We start from the raw sequence: 13,055 nt of genomic DNA on the forward strand, positions 1-13,055 counted from the left end.
CCTGTAAGCTCCCACCTGTCTTTCTGGATGTGATCTGATGCCCCACAGACAGTTTTTTTACTATGAAAAATGAGTGGTCATAGGCAAGGATTCAATATTACATCTACAAGTTAGCTGTGACATTCTTGTTAGCCTGACTAACTCTCCTTATAAAGGTCTCAGCTGATCTCATGTGTACAGAAGAGACAGGCATTTGCAGCTAGCTGGAGGATGCTGTGGGGTGCTTTCTCTGTGGCTTTGATCTCCTCACCAGCATCTCAGACTGCTGGCAGGATCAGGCCCTCCACTTTAGGAAGGAGGGAGGAGGGTGCTGCAAGGTGCTTCATCTGTCACTCTGGCTGGTAGTTCAGTAATTTATTTTCTTCCCCTTTAATAAATGTCCTATAGAAGGTCTAGAATCTTTGCTTTCTCACTTCTGCCTTGGAGCTGCACTCTGTCACTATGAGCTGCTAAGATAATTTCTTTCAAACTGCAGAAATGGAAAGAGGACTTTGTAATAATCTCAGATCTATTTTGTCATACTAGCCATGGGCTTATATTTGCATTTGAGGTCAACCTCCCAGTTTCCTGCTGCCCCAGCTTTGGCACTCTGTCTTGAGTGTGAAGTGAGCCAGCTAAGTCAAGACACAGCAAAGCATTGGAGGATACTTAGCTGAAGCTCAGCCTGTGTCTTGACAGGGCCCATGGCATAACCATCTTCAACAAAGCCCTGTGAGGTTCTCTACTCAACACTGGATTAAAAGGAAATAGCAATTTATCCACTTAATAATACCAAAATAAATTTGATGGAAATGGTGATATTCTAGGTGAAAAATGTTGTGCTTAGGAGTCCCAAGACAGTGTAGTTTTACAGCCAGAGACCTGGCCTAGGGAACAAGTCTGGAGCATTCATGGTGTGTGTTTGTCATCAAGTAAGAGACATCATCAGCTGCCAGAGATTGAGATATCCGTGAATGAAATCCAGAGGGCAAAGTGTATAAGGATTGTCCAAGCATACCTACATTTCTGTTTGTATTACCAGAAACTTCTCTTGAGTGGAGACTATCTAATCACGTGGGTTTAGACAGTCACACACCACAGATCAGCAGTGCTGTGATGGAGCTTGAGCTGCATCGGGCTCACTCAGCATGGCTTTCCAGATCACTGAAAAACGCAGAACAGCTATTGCCATAGCTCCCATCATTACTACAGTTTCCTTTGCTGCGTCAGCTGACAACATATATCTACACCTGCCCTTGTGCAGTCACGTAGGATGGCAGAAAGTCCAGACCAAAGCAGTAAAGTGTATTTGACAACCAAGGCAGCTTAACAGATATGAGATCCATGTATTGAGCAATGTGAGAAATATGCATGGCAACTTTTGATGGAAATCATCAGAGGCAAAGGGCCAAACTTTCACATGCTTGTTGGGTGAGAGACAATAGGCCCTAGAGTAGTTAAAAGAGCCATGATATGTCAGGAAACTAAGACAGCAGAAACTGCTAGGAGACTGCCTAAGATACATCCTGCTGCCACCAAGAAAGAAAATTGGGCTGTAGAGACAAGATAGAGAACTGCACCAATGCTACAAACAGGAGAGAGTGCTGAGCCTGCAGGAAAAAAACAGAAAACATCTTTTTGATTTCTATCTTGCAATGCTTCCATTTTTACAGGAGCAGTGCAGGTTCACCCAGCCAGGCTAGGACTGTGAAATAGCCACCAGAGTAGCAGGCTCTATGAGACAGAATGAGCTTTTTGGTCTTTCTGTTTTGTGAATAAAAACAAGCATTTAAAATTGATCATGACACCCAGTGTTAGTACCTAATATGCTCAGTGTCCCCCCTTTTACAGTAGCTCTGTACGGTATTCCCCCTTTACTCCATGTTGTTGAATTCTTGGACAATTAAATAATTGCTTTCAGGCAAATTACTTTTACCAAATTAAAAAAAAATATATAAATTGCTGTGTTAAAGAGTCCCAAGTCAATGAGTCACCAGGCTGCTAATGAACATTCAATAAAAATATAGGGCAGTCCCTCATCTACAAACCATAAAACCATCTACCTATGATGTCCATTCCCACATCCCCACAGTTAACCAGCTGGCAAACAACACTTAGGGGTTTATCAGCACTACTGTGCACATTGTGCTTTCTTTGCAGGAAGGAGTCAAGTATTATTTATTTCAACATCCCAAGCATAACAAATTAGAGGTTTTAAACCAAACTTTGTATTTAAATGTACAGATGTGTAGATATACTGCAGGTGGCTAGGAGGTGGTTTGTAACTCAGGATGACATTAACCTGTACCTTCTGTCCAGGAAAAAAACATACATAGTGAATGGTAGGAAGAAATATTCAAAAGAAATAGAGTACTACAGAGTGCTTTGGGCAAGTCTCTTTAGAACACCAAAGGACAGAAATACCAAGCATCAGCTTTTCATCAATGAGTTAATATGTTGTCAAAGGTCTGACCACTGCTAACGTGTCTTTGAATGGAAGAGAAACCTCAGCAGTTTTATCTCTCTCCATGAGCACTGACTCATCTTTTCTGCCTACATTAAATATCTACTGAACTAATCTAAACCTTCTGCAAATGTCTCTCATCCTTAAAAGAAAGGGGTTTTCTGTATTAGTTCTGGATGCATTTTTATGAACCAAGATAAATGAGAGTTGTTAACACACTCTTCAAGTACTTATTCAGGTTTTCAGGCTTGAAAAGTCAAGCTAAGTACATCAGTAAAAAGTCTGCATTCAGCACCACAGCACCTCTGTCCTTGGAGCATAATTCCTCCACTCTGGGATTAAATTCCAATGGACTTTGTCCTGCGAGTCTTACAGAAAGTAATTAATGAAGAGAGGCTATATGAAAAGATATCATTTGGTATAAGAATGAAAGATCACATACAGGGGACCAATATGTCTCTTGATTCCTCTCATATTTGGCCTGTAATTACATGCTGAAGTGTAAGGATATGAAGAAGCCCAAGTGGTCCGTTAGCTCTGCTTTTTCTCTAAGGGCTCAGATAAACTTTTTCTTCAGTCTGGTCAAACCATTTTCTGGAATCAAAATTCTATGACTTTAAGCAACTTTGTAAGGTCATCAAAACTTTAACTACTGTTTGTATAAGAAAATAATAATTTTTCTATGAGTAAGAGATTTAGCTTTCCAAATTATATCTGCATATGTATATATAGATGTTTTCTGATACTGTATTGTGTAGTGGCATGGGATTGAGTTCTCTGAAGTTTGTATGGTTTTCGTTATGTTTTATATTTGTTTAAAATGATTTGTTCAAAGTACCCCTTCCCCTTACCTTTTGATGGTCTCTTCCTTGAGAGATACTGTCAATCAACTTGTTAGATCTAGAAGATTCAGATCTAAAAGCCCTGGGATTCAGCCTGGGTGAAGGGGTAACACCTTTTTCCTTTGTTTTGTTAAGTTCCCCTGTCCTGGGTCACACCCTCCCTTGTTAGCTATTGGTTCTGGGTTCCCCTTTCAGAAGCACCGCCTACCCAGGTAAAAAGGGAGAATCCAGGGCCAGGAGCTGATCTTTTTTGCCACGAGGCCCAGCTGGAATATCAATAAAGCCTGGAACTCTAGCAAAAGTCCACTCTCTTTATTCCATGCCTGCAAGCACGCTCCTGCTTGAAATCTGGACCTGCCTAAAACTTCATCATATCTTGACAGAGCTTAGCTAACCGGTGGGCAGCTCTGAGGACCGTGATAGTATTGGATTTGTGTGGCCAGGTTTTGGCAGCAGTGGGAGGAGAGCTTCTTTGAGAGTCTGCTAAAAGCTTCCTCCATGTCAGACAGAGCCAATTCCAGCTGTTTCCAGGACAGACCCAACGCTGGCCAAGGCTGAGCCCATCTGCCATGGTGGCAGTGCTGTTTTGATAATGCGTTTAAGAAGGAAAAAAAAAAAAAAGGTTTTGCAAAGAAGCAATTGTAGCCAGAGAAGAGAGGAGTGAGAATATGGGACACAATTGATTCTGCAGACACCAAGATCAGTGGAGAAGGAGGGGAAGGAAATGCTTCAGGCACCAGAGCTGAGCTTCCACTATGACTCGTGATGAGGGACATGGTGAGGCAGCTGTGCCCCTGCAGCCCATGGAGGAGCCCCACGCTGGAGCAGGTGGATGCCCAAAGGGCTGTGACCCTGAGGGAAGCTCATGCTGGGGCAGGTTTGCTGGCAGGAATTGTGGCCCCATGGGGAACCCACACTGGAGCAGCCTGTTCCTGAAGGACTGGAATGGAATGGACCCCACACTGGAGCAGGTCAAGAAGAACTGGTGCATGTGGGGAGGATTCATGTTGTAGAATTTCATGGAGAACTGTCCTGTGGTAGGCACCTCCTTCCTCAGACTGGAGGAGGAGAAAAATTGCTGTCCCAGTGGAGGAAGCAGAGATGAAACCAATGTGATGAACTGACTGTAAACCCCATTCCTTATCTCCTTCCACTGCTGGAGGGGAGAGGCAGAGAATCAGGAATAAAAGTTAAGCCCAGGAAGGAGAGAGGTGGTGGAGGGGAATGATCTGTTTTACTTCTCATTATCATACTCTGATGTTGATTAGCAATTAATTCAAGTAACTTTCCCAAGTCAAGTCTGTTTTGCCCATGATGGCCACTGGTGGGTGATCTCTTCCTGTTCTTATCTCAACTTATAAACCTTTTGTTATATTTTCTCTCCCCTGTTCAGTTGTGGAGGGAAGTGATAGAGTGGCTTTGGTGAGGACCTGGCCTCCAGTCATGGTGAAAACCCCACAAATATAAAGGCAGGTTGTCCTTTAGAACAGTCCCTGGGTTGGTTTGGACATTGCTTGACTACCTGGAATCTTGTGGTTCATGCCTGGGACAGAATACACACTTGTTCAGTGAGTGATTAATTTTCCCTTATTAAGGTTCACCTTGAAATTTCAGTCAATGGTACAGTTAAGCAGAACTGCAAATGTTCTGGACAGCTCTGTCAGCACCAATATTTACAAAGAGTATCATAAGGGACTTAATTTTGTTGCTCTGTGCAGTAAACTGCTCCAGTAAAATGCTCTGCATTAGGGGCAGGTTACAGCTAACACCTGGCAAATGGTGTGAAACAGGCTGGAAACTGTAATGATCATACAGTAGCATGTGTCTTGTATTTCAAGAAATTACTTCTGTCCACCCACAATATTGTTTTAAGTGAAGTACTAAATGAGCCCATAGTTCAATAGGTCTGTGTGAAATATTTTAACAGTCTAAATGTTCCAGATGAGGCAAGGCTAATGGCAAGTTGCAATGCATATATGTGCAAGAAAAATCGCTTTACCACATCTGAAATAATATTTGCTAGTGTAACTCCTGGAGGCTGATTGCAGTTCATACTCAGATACACAGTGGATTACCATGACCATGTGAAATTGCAGGAGGCATTTCACTACAGTAGGACACAATCATGCAACGACAAAATGGAAAGTTGAGCTAATGATCCTTTCATACGGCAAAGGTATATGTGGTGAGAAATCACAGACAGACAACCCTGAATTTCGTCAGTGCCTGAAGTACCTCTCCTTGTTTTGTAAGACGAGGGGACAGTAATGTGGTGCTCCTGAACCATTCTGGGGTGCCACATCATACAGACAGAGAAGGAAGAATGCTACCTGATGCTTTTTTGAAGGATCCAGGTCTCCTTCACTCAGTCACTAACCCAGGCTGGCCATATATAATAGAATTGATACAGTCATAACCTATGCAGGCAAGTCTGGAGAACCAGCCAGGACAGCTAGAACTAATGCCACAGATAATAAATATAAAATTATTATTATATAAAGTGTCTGAAGACACCTGAAGCTAAAAAGTGGCTACGACCATTTAGGAACTATATAGGTTTTGTCATCACCAGGGACATATAATTTTATTTGTATGTTTCCTGTTTCCTTTTGTAGCTGTATTACTCTCCAGAACTGTGAGGTACTTACTGATCACACTATCATTTCTATAATTTCAAACTCATTTTTTATGCTTTGGTCTCAGGTCACTTTCCACTTCTTGTTTCCTGCAAGTTGTGTCCATTTATGTTCACCCACAGTGAAAGGAAGGAAGACTTTTATGCATTCAGGATAGGAGTTACCAGCCTGAGCACTTGAGTGCCTAAACTAAAAGTGACAGACAGCATTTGACTTAGTTCTACCCTCTGGAGGAAATACTCTTAACCTCAAACATTTGGGCAACAGAAGCTGGGTCTGACAGCATCTCACTCTCCATCTAACAACTTTTCAGTGGTTTCTTGTAGTGCAGAATCCTACTTTTCTCAGTACTTGCCTTCCTTGCAGGACTTTTGCATTCTCCTCAGCCTTTATGCTCCCATGCCCTGCCTACAGGTTCTTGAGAAACACCTCCATCCCCTAGCTGGCTGTGTGGCCCTAAGGGATGGCACAGTCTTCTCTTCCTCTACAGGTTTCCTCAGACCAGGAGGGGAGCCATCAGGATGAAGAGCAGCCTTCCATCCTGCTGCCCTTTCTCTCAGGCCTTTTCACAGAAACATGTTAACACACAATATGCAAGAAAGCATTTTAAACAGCTGTGCGACCCATTCAGCCATTTAAGCCAAAGTTTCCCAGATGGAATCTGCCCCAGCTAGTGTGAAGTGCACTGGTAGGGCTGCAGTGACAGCTGGCTACCAGAAGACATTATCTTCTGAATCAGTATAATTTCCAGACCAGTGAGACATGGGTGCAGTTTCAGCCCTGCAACTTCTAAAATGAAACAAACAAAACTTCTGCTCACGTTCAGGCAGAGGTCTGTCCAAGAGGCCAAGAAAGCCAGTGGCATCCCAGACTATATAAAAAATAATGTGGCCACAGGACCAAAGAAATGTTTGTCCCTCTGCACTCAGCACTGCTGGAGGTGCAACTCAAGTCCTGGGTCCAGTTCTGGGCCCCTCATTACAAGAAAGACATTGAGGTGCTGGAATGTGTCCAGAGATGGGCAGTGAAGCTGGTAGGGGGTCTAGAGAGTGAGTTATATGAAGAGAACCTGAGGGAGCTGAAGGTGTTTAGCCTGGTGAAAGGGAGGCTCAAGGAACTTTATTGCTCTCTACAACCACCTGAAAAGAGGGTGTAGCCGCATAAGATCAGTCTCATCTCCCAGGCAGCCAGTCACAGGACAAGAGGACATGGCCTCAAGCTGTGCCAGGGGAGGTACATGTTGAACATCAGAAAGAATTTTTTCAGTGAAAGGGTGGTTAAGCATCGGAATGGGACCTTCAGGGAGGTGAGGGAATCACCCTCCCTGTAAGTGTTCAAGAAACAATTCAATGTAGCTCTCAGTGCTTTGGTTTAGTTGATGTGGTGGTGTTTGGTCAGATTTTGGACTTGGTGATAGTGGAGATCTTTTCCAACATTAATGATTTTATGATTCTCAGGGGGCACGGCAGGCTGTGAAGTACCTGGGCTTTCCCTATCAAACCCTCTCTGCTTTTTTATCCTGGTGAGTGGGAGAAAGAAGAGTCAAGATCTAATGAGCCTTTCCTACAATGAAAGGCAGTCCTGCCTTACAAAACTCTGGTGCCATTAGGAATCATTTTTCAGACAGGGACCATCAAGATGGCAAGGGAGTTGATGGCCAGTGGTGAGCAGGGAGCAGTGACGTTTCTGGCTCCTTGGTGCCTGCAGCACTGTGCAGGGAGCCCAGCTTGCCCTGGCCCAGCAGAGGGCAATCCCAGCAAATAGGAATCAGTGGCGTTGCTGGGATCCAGCTGCAAAAGTGAAAGGTTGAAAAAGTAATAGAGCCACAGCTAACCCAGCTGCTTGTGCCTCCCATGGCCATTGCCACTCAGCCTGTGCATGAGTGTGAGTAGGAGCTGGGAGCATGGAATGTGAGAAAATGGCCCCATTTCTGCCAATTTTGGGTCAGCTTATGACCTCAGAAACTCTGCCCCTTTCAAAGATTTGATGGGATCAAGCCCTGCTGGAAAGAAGAGTTCTAAAAAGCAGCCAAATTGTGCAGACATAGGTATATGGAAAGATCCAGGGAGAACTGGGCTACACCTTGTTTATGCCTCTCTTTTTTTGTACACCTCACTTGTATAACATCAAAACTTTTCTAGGCCTGCCTGGAAGAATATTTGCAAGTAAAATAAAATCAGAGTAGCTTAGTAGTCAGGTACTTTCTGGGTGCTTATTTCCGCTAATAAATGAAATGACTCACTTCTAAGCTTCCAAGTACACTGAGTTTACTTTCCCACGCACTGGCATCAGCAAACATCTTTACTGTAAAGCATATTAGCTAGTCATAAGCTTTTTTGCCTATAATTTAATGCAATGTGTGCAAATCCCTGCTCATCTACATAGGTATTTGTTTGTTTGTTATTCTAGGCAGTTGATTAGCACTGAAAGCCAGAGATACCACAGAAATCATGCAATACCAAGAATCACTATACCACTTTTCTATAAAGAAGGGAACTTAATTGTTCTTAGCAGTATAAATGTACACAAAAGATCATGGAAAAAACCCACATACCTATTTGTGGTAATGTTGCAAGAAGCCTTTTGATGTTCCCTCCATCAGCACTGCTCAGCAAATGACCTAAAACAGTTGCACTACAGTAGACAAACCTGGTAGAGACAGAGTCACGGATGAATGCTGTGAGGTCTGCAGTCTCTTGGCCAGCCAAAGGTGATTAACAGCAGCACAGACTTGTGCACTACTCCTTAAAAGCTGCTGCAGGAAAGCAGGCTGGACAAGATAGAGATAACTCCAGGAGGCACCATTAAGGGGAGTTCTGTACCATTTGGAGAGGGGTCTCTTCTAGGGCCACCTCTTGTTCCATGAGAGGAGGAAGAAATTGGCTGGGATGTCTTGTGATTTTCATACAGGCTGTCATTTATCCCACACTACCACTGGGTTCAGAAGGGAATACTCAATGGCCTTTGAGGTGCATCTTCTGATATTTTATCTCTGACATTTAGTCTCAAGATAAATCCACAGAAGTCCCCAACAAAGAAATACCATTGCTGAACTCATCTCTTCACTCCATCTTTGGAGAAGATCTACCAAAATGCAAATCTTCAAGTAATGATTTACCCCAACCCTCCTAAAAATATATATTTCTATTGTGTATGCATATAGATCTAGATGTAGATCTATTAATATATAAATAAATTATAGATATATAAAATTCATATATATATGTGTGTGTGTATATATACACACATATAAAATGTGTGTATTCCATATCATTTCCCTAAGCATCATGATGCACTATGTCTTATCTATGCTTATCAATGCACAGTCAATTCAAATGTTAATGAGATTTAAGAATTATTTAAAACCTGACTGGGCCATTCAGCAATACTCCTTCATTTCATAATCAGCCTAATGTGGGTTAGAAAATCATATCAAATCATCAAGCTCATCTCATAAACCCTATAAAGAAGGAAATAATCACTAGAGAACCAATTTGATATCAGCTGACTATTGAATTAATTAGTAGAACAAGAAAGATGAGTATAAAATTTCTACTAGGAATAATTTCTGCAGAAATCAATAATACCACTAATACATTGATCATAAAAGGAAGTTTGGTTTTATGAACTCCTGCACTGCATGTTTTATTTGAAAATTTCTTCAAAACATTTTTTAGGCAATTAAACAAATATTTTTACTCCATGTCACAGTGTGTCATTAGGAAACATAAAGAAAATCTAATGCTGTCAATGATACAGTGAAATGCCTGCATCATTTTGTAATATGAATATAATACAAGCTTGCCCTTTCAAACCATTTTAGTTAGGCCCTCTGTATGCCATTTTGCTGAATGCAGTGACTTTTGCTGAGGGCTTTGAACTCAGCAAGAAAATATTTTGGCCTCATATATAGGCATGGAAATCTGTAATAACATTTTGGTAGTTTCTATCATTCTCTACTGAAAGAACAAGGAAGGAAAATACTGTCATTTTCTCATTTGAAAGGAAGGGATGGAAAGAATAGACCAGAACAGACCAGAAACAGACAGATTATTTAAAGTGGGATGATAAGAAGGTTCACAGAGAACTGCAGAGGTGGATGATTTCTACTCTTGCGTTTAAAAATCAGATCTTAAAATTATAATTGTGTAAATAAATTGATGTTCAAATACCAATGCAAAAGTGAAGACATAAATAAAACTCCCACAGATTTGAGTCAATCTGGTGGGGTTTATTCAGGCTAATGTTTGTTAAAAAAAAAAAAAATGTACAAATGTACTGGGTTGCAGCCAGCCATTATAAATTCATAGAATTGAAGATTGGCACCTTTCTGCCTCCTTCTCATGTGGAATTGCCCATTCTCCAGGCCAGTGTATTCATAATGCTCTTTTTTTTCTGATGTGTTCCCAGGTCCTTCATATTAATCACAGTGGAGCATGTGACAGTGGTTCTTGTCGTGCCAGGCCAGAAGAAACACCTTGCCTTCAAGTCTTGTACAATACAGAGGTCTGATGGATGTGCTGACCTGTGGAGATTTGCTGTGCCTGGGGCTGTGCCAGTGCAGGTCAGCTGCTTTAATGCAGATGGACATCTGAGGCTGAAGGGTTGGCCCTGAAGTGCTTCATGTTATTGTACAAAATACACTTTAGAAGAAAAAGAAAGATTGAATCTGCATTTATGCCTGCCTTTGATTTCTCAATTTGCCACTCTGTATGTCCTGGACAGACAGGCCCTGCAGCAATCATGGCCTGCAGCAGTAGCCCACACTGTTGACAAAATGTGTAAGATGTGGCAGATCAAAGAACAAAGGTAATGTATGGACTGACTTAGTAATCTGCTACTGAGAATATCTGCTCATGGCATTTGCAATTTAAAGATATCCTGGCTTCTGGGAGCTTTTCTCTTTACACTCTTTAGTGACCTCTCCTTTCACAAACTTTGGTCATTACCCTCTATTTTGTCCTCTTCCTCTGAACTGTCAAATTGCCTTCAAACAAAGAAGCATTAACAAAATTCCTCCAAGGAATTCAGCTCAGAAGAATTCAGTCCCTTAATGTTTAGAGCAAAACATGTCAGTCCCAGCATTTCCATCCTCCTCTCTGGTCATCCTGTAGTCCATTTCAAAGCTTTGCATCTCTTCGTGTAAAGTCTGTTGGAGTTCTTACTGGTGCTGATCATTAAACTTTAATTTCCAAGTATGACCTGCTCTGGTAGATGTACATCTCCCCAAAATCCCAGCAAATGAGATCCTTCACCCAGTTCAGCTGGGGACACATCCAATGGGGAGTGTGAATGCCTTCTCCACATGGGCTAGCTCTGCTCTCAGGGCAGTACCCAGATGGGCAACAGGCTCATGACACAGTTCAGGTGATCTGTACTGTAACAGGGGGATACCCAGAGTCCAGAAGGAAATGCCCAAGCTTGATGAGGATGACTGCTCAGAAAGGACAATGTGAACAACATAGGAATGGTGAGTTTCGACCACTGTAGGGAGAAACGAGGGACAAAAATGGTAATTGAAATGGCATAAGTGAAAACACTGACTTTCCCCTGGAGTATGGAAATCCGATGGCTGATCCAGAGAAAAATTAGAAATATTAATTTAAAAAATAATCTGGGAAGCAACTTTGTGCAGAGTAAGAGGTTCCAATGCTTTGAATCAGGTGATGATGTCACTTTTGTTATGAACATCTTTTTTCATTGGACAGAAACACTGAGTATTTCATACTGCCACTAAGGCTGAAACACATTGCAGTACACTGGAACAAGCACGAAAACATTTAGACAGAAACCTCTGTTAGTTTTATACAGTCAAATACTTAAAGTCTCTACTAGAAGCTGGTTGACTCCCAGGTTTTCACACGGGGCTTACCCACAGGCAGTGAATCAGGCTCAGTGTTTTGCAGTTGCATTCTACCTTTGAACTTAGTAATTCTCTCATCTCTTAATCTCCTTTTCTGTAGGAACTGGCAGTCTGGCTGGCTTTAAGCAGAAGCTCAAGCAATGATTTTGCATTTTTTTGTGTGTGTTACTTTTCTTTTAATTTTGGTGTGACCTGTTGGGGGTTTTTTTTAATTTTTAGAGCACCACTCAATCTTGAATTTTGGATCTCCCATCTGATAATCAGTTGCAATAACAGATACAGGGAAGAAAACAAGTTAAGTCAGTCCAGTCTGTCTCACAGACAGATGCAGTTATTCACCAGATTCCCATGAATCGCATGATTTCTTTGATTGGCATTTAGGAAGAACAGCAGTGACAGCTATATATCACAGCTATGTATTGTGGCATGATGAACAGGTATTTCCAAGGATCACAGCTGATCCCTGGGACATTGCATACAAGATTCAAGGTGTCTGTCCTCTCATTAGATGTTGTGCTCTACTTCCTCCTGCACAGAAGTGGCAAATACAGGTCAGATCCATCCATCTCACATTTGGGCTGTCCTTCAGATTCTCACTCCATGTTATAACATAAGTTTTTGGTGGCAGGTTTTAAAGTGTATGTTTTGAGATGTAAGAGAAAATGTGTGACATCTGTGAGTTAAATCAGAATTGAGATCTTCCTTACTGAAGCCACTAGGTTTTGAACACTAAAGCCATGGGTTTTGTTAAGGAAGTTCATTTTTTTTTCCACTTAGACATCTGGGCTCATAATACTTTCCCTAGACTATTAAAAAAAAAGAGAAGAAATCTTTCATCACTCTTCCAGTGTGGCCTCTGAAGGATTTTGGCACCTTGCTGCTAGATAAAATCTGTCTGCTTCCTGAAATACATCCTGACTCTGATGTGGTTCCTGATTTCATCTATCCAGTAAGGTACCTGATCCTCTTTCAAGCAGTGCAGAAGAGAATTTTCAAGGGTATGAAGAACATCTACATCACTCCTGCAGCATCACATGAAGTACATTCTTAACAGAAATACTGTGGATGAAAATAGCATTGACTATATGATGACAACAGTGCTTTTGACCTTGGGATTTACTTTCCTAGTCTTTAATGTTCCTGCTCCTTTAAAGTGATAAAGCTGTACAAAATCCTTCACTATTTTTTGTTTCTCTTTTTTAACAGAATCATCCACATATCAATGGTGGGCATAAAAGACATCTTAGGCTCACAGGAACTGGAACAGCAGG

This window comes from Zosterops lateralis (genome assembly GCF_965231275.1).
Source record: "Zosterops lateralis genome assembly, chromosome: 1".
In the NCBI taxonomy this organism is placed as follows: Eukaryota; Metazoa; Chordata; class Aves; order Passeriformes; family Zosteropidae; genus Zosterops; species Zosterops lateralis.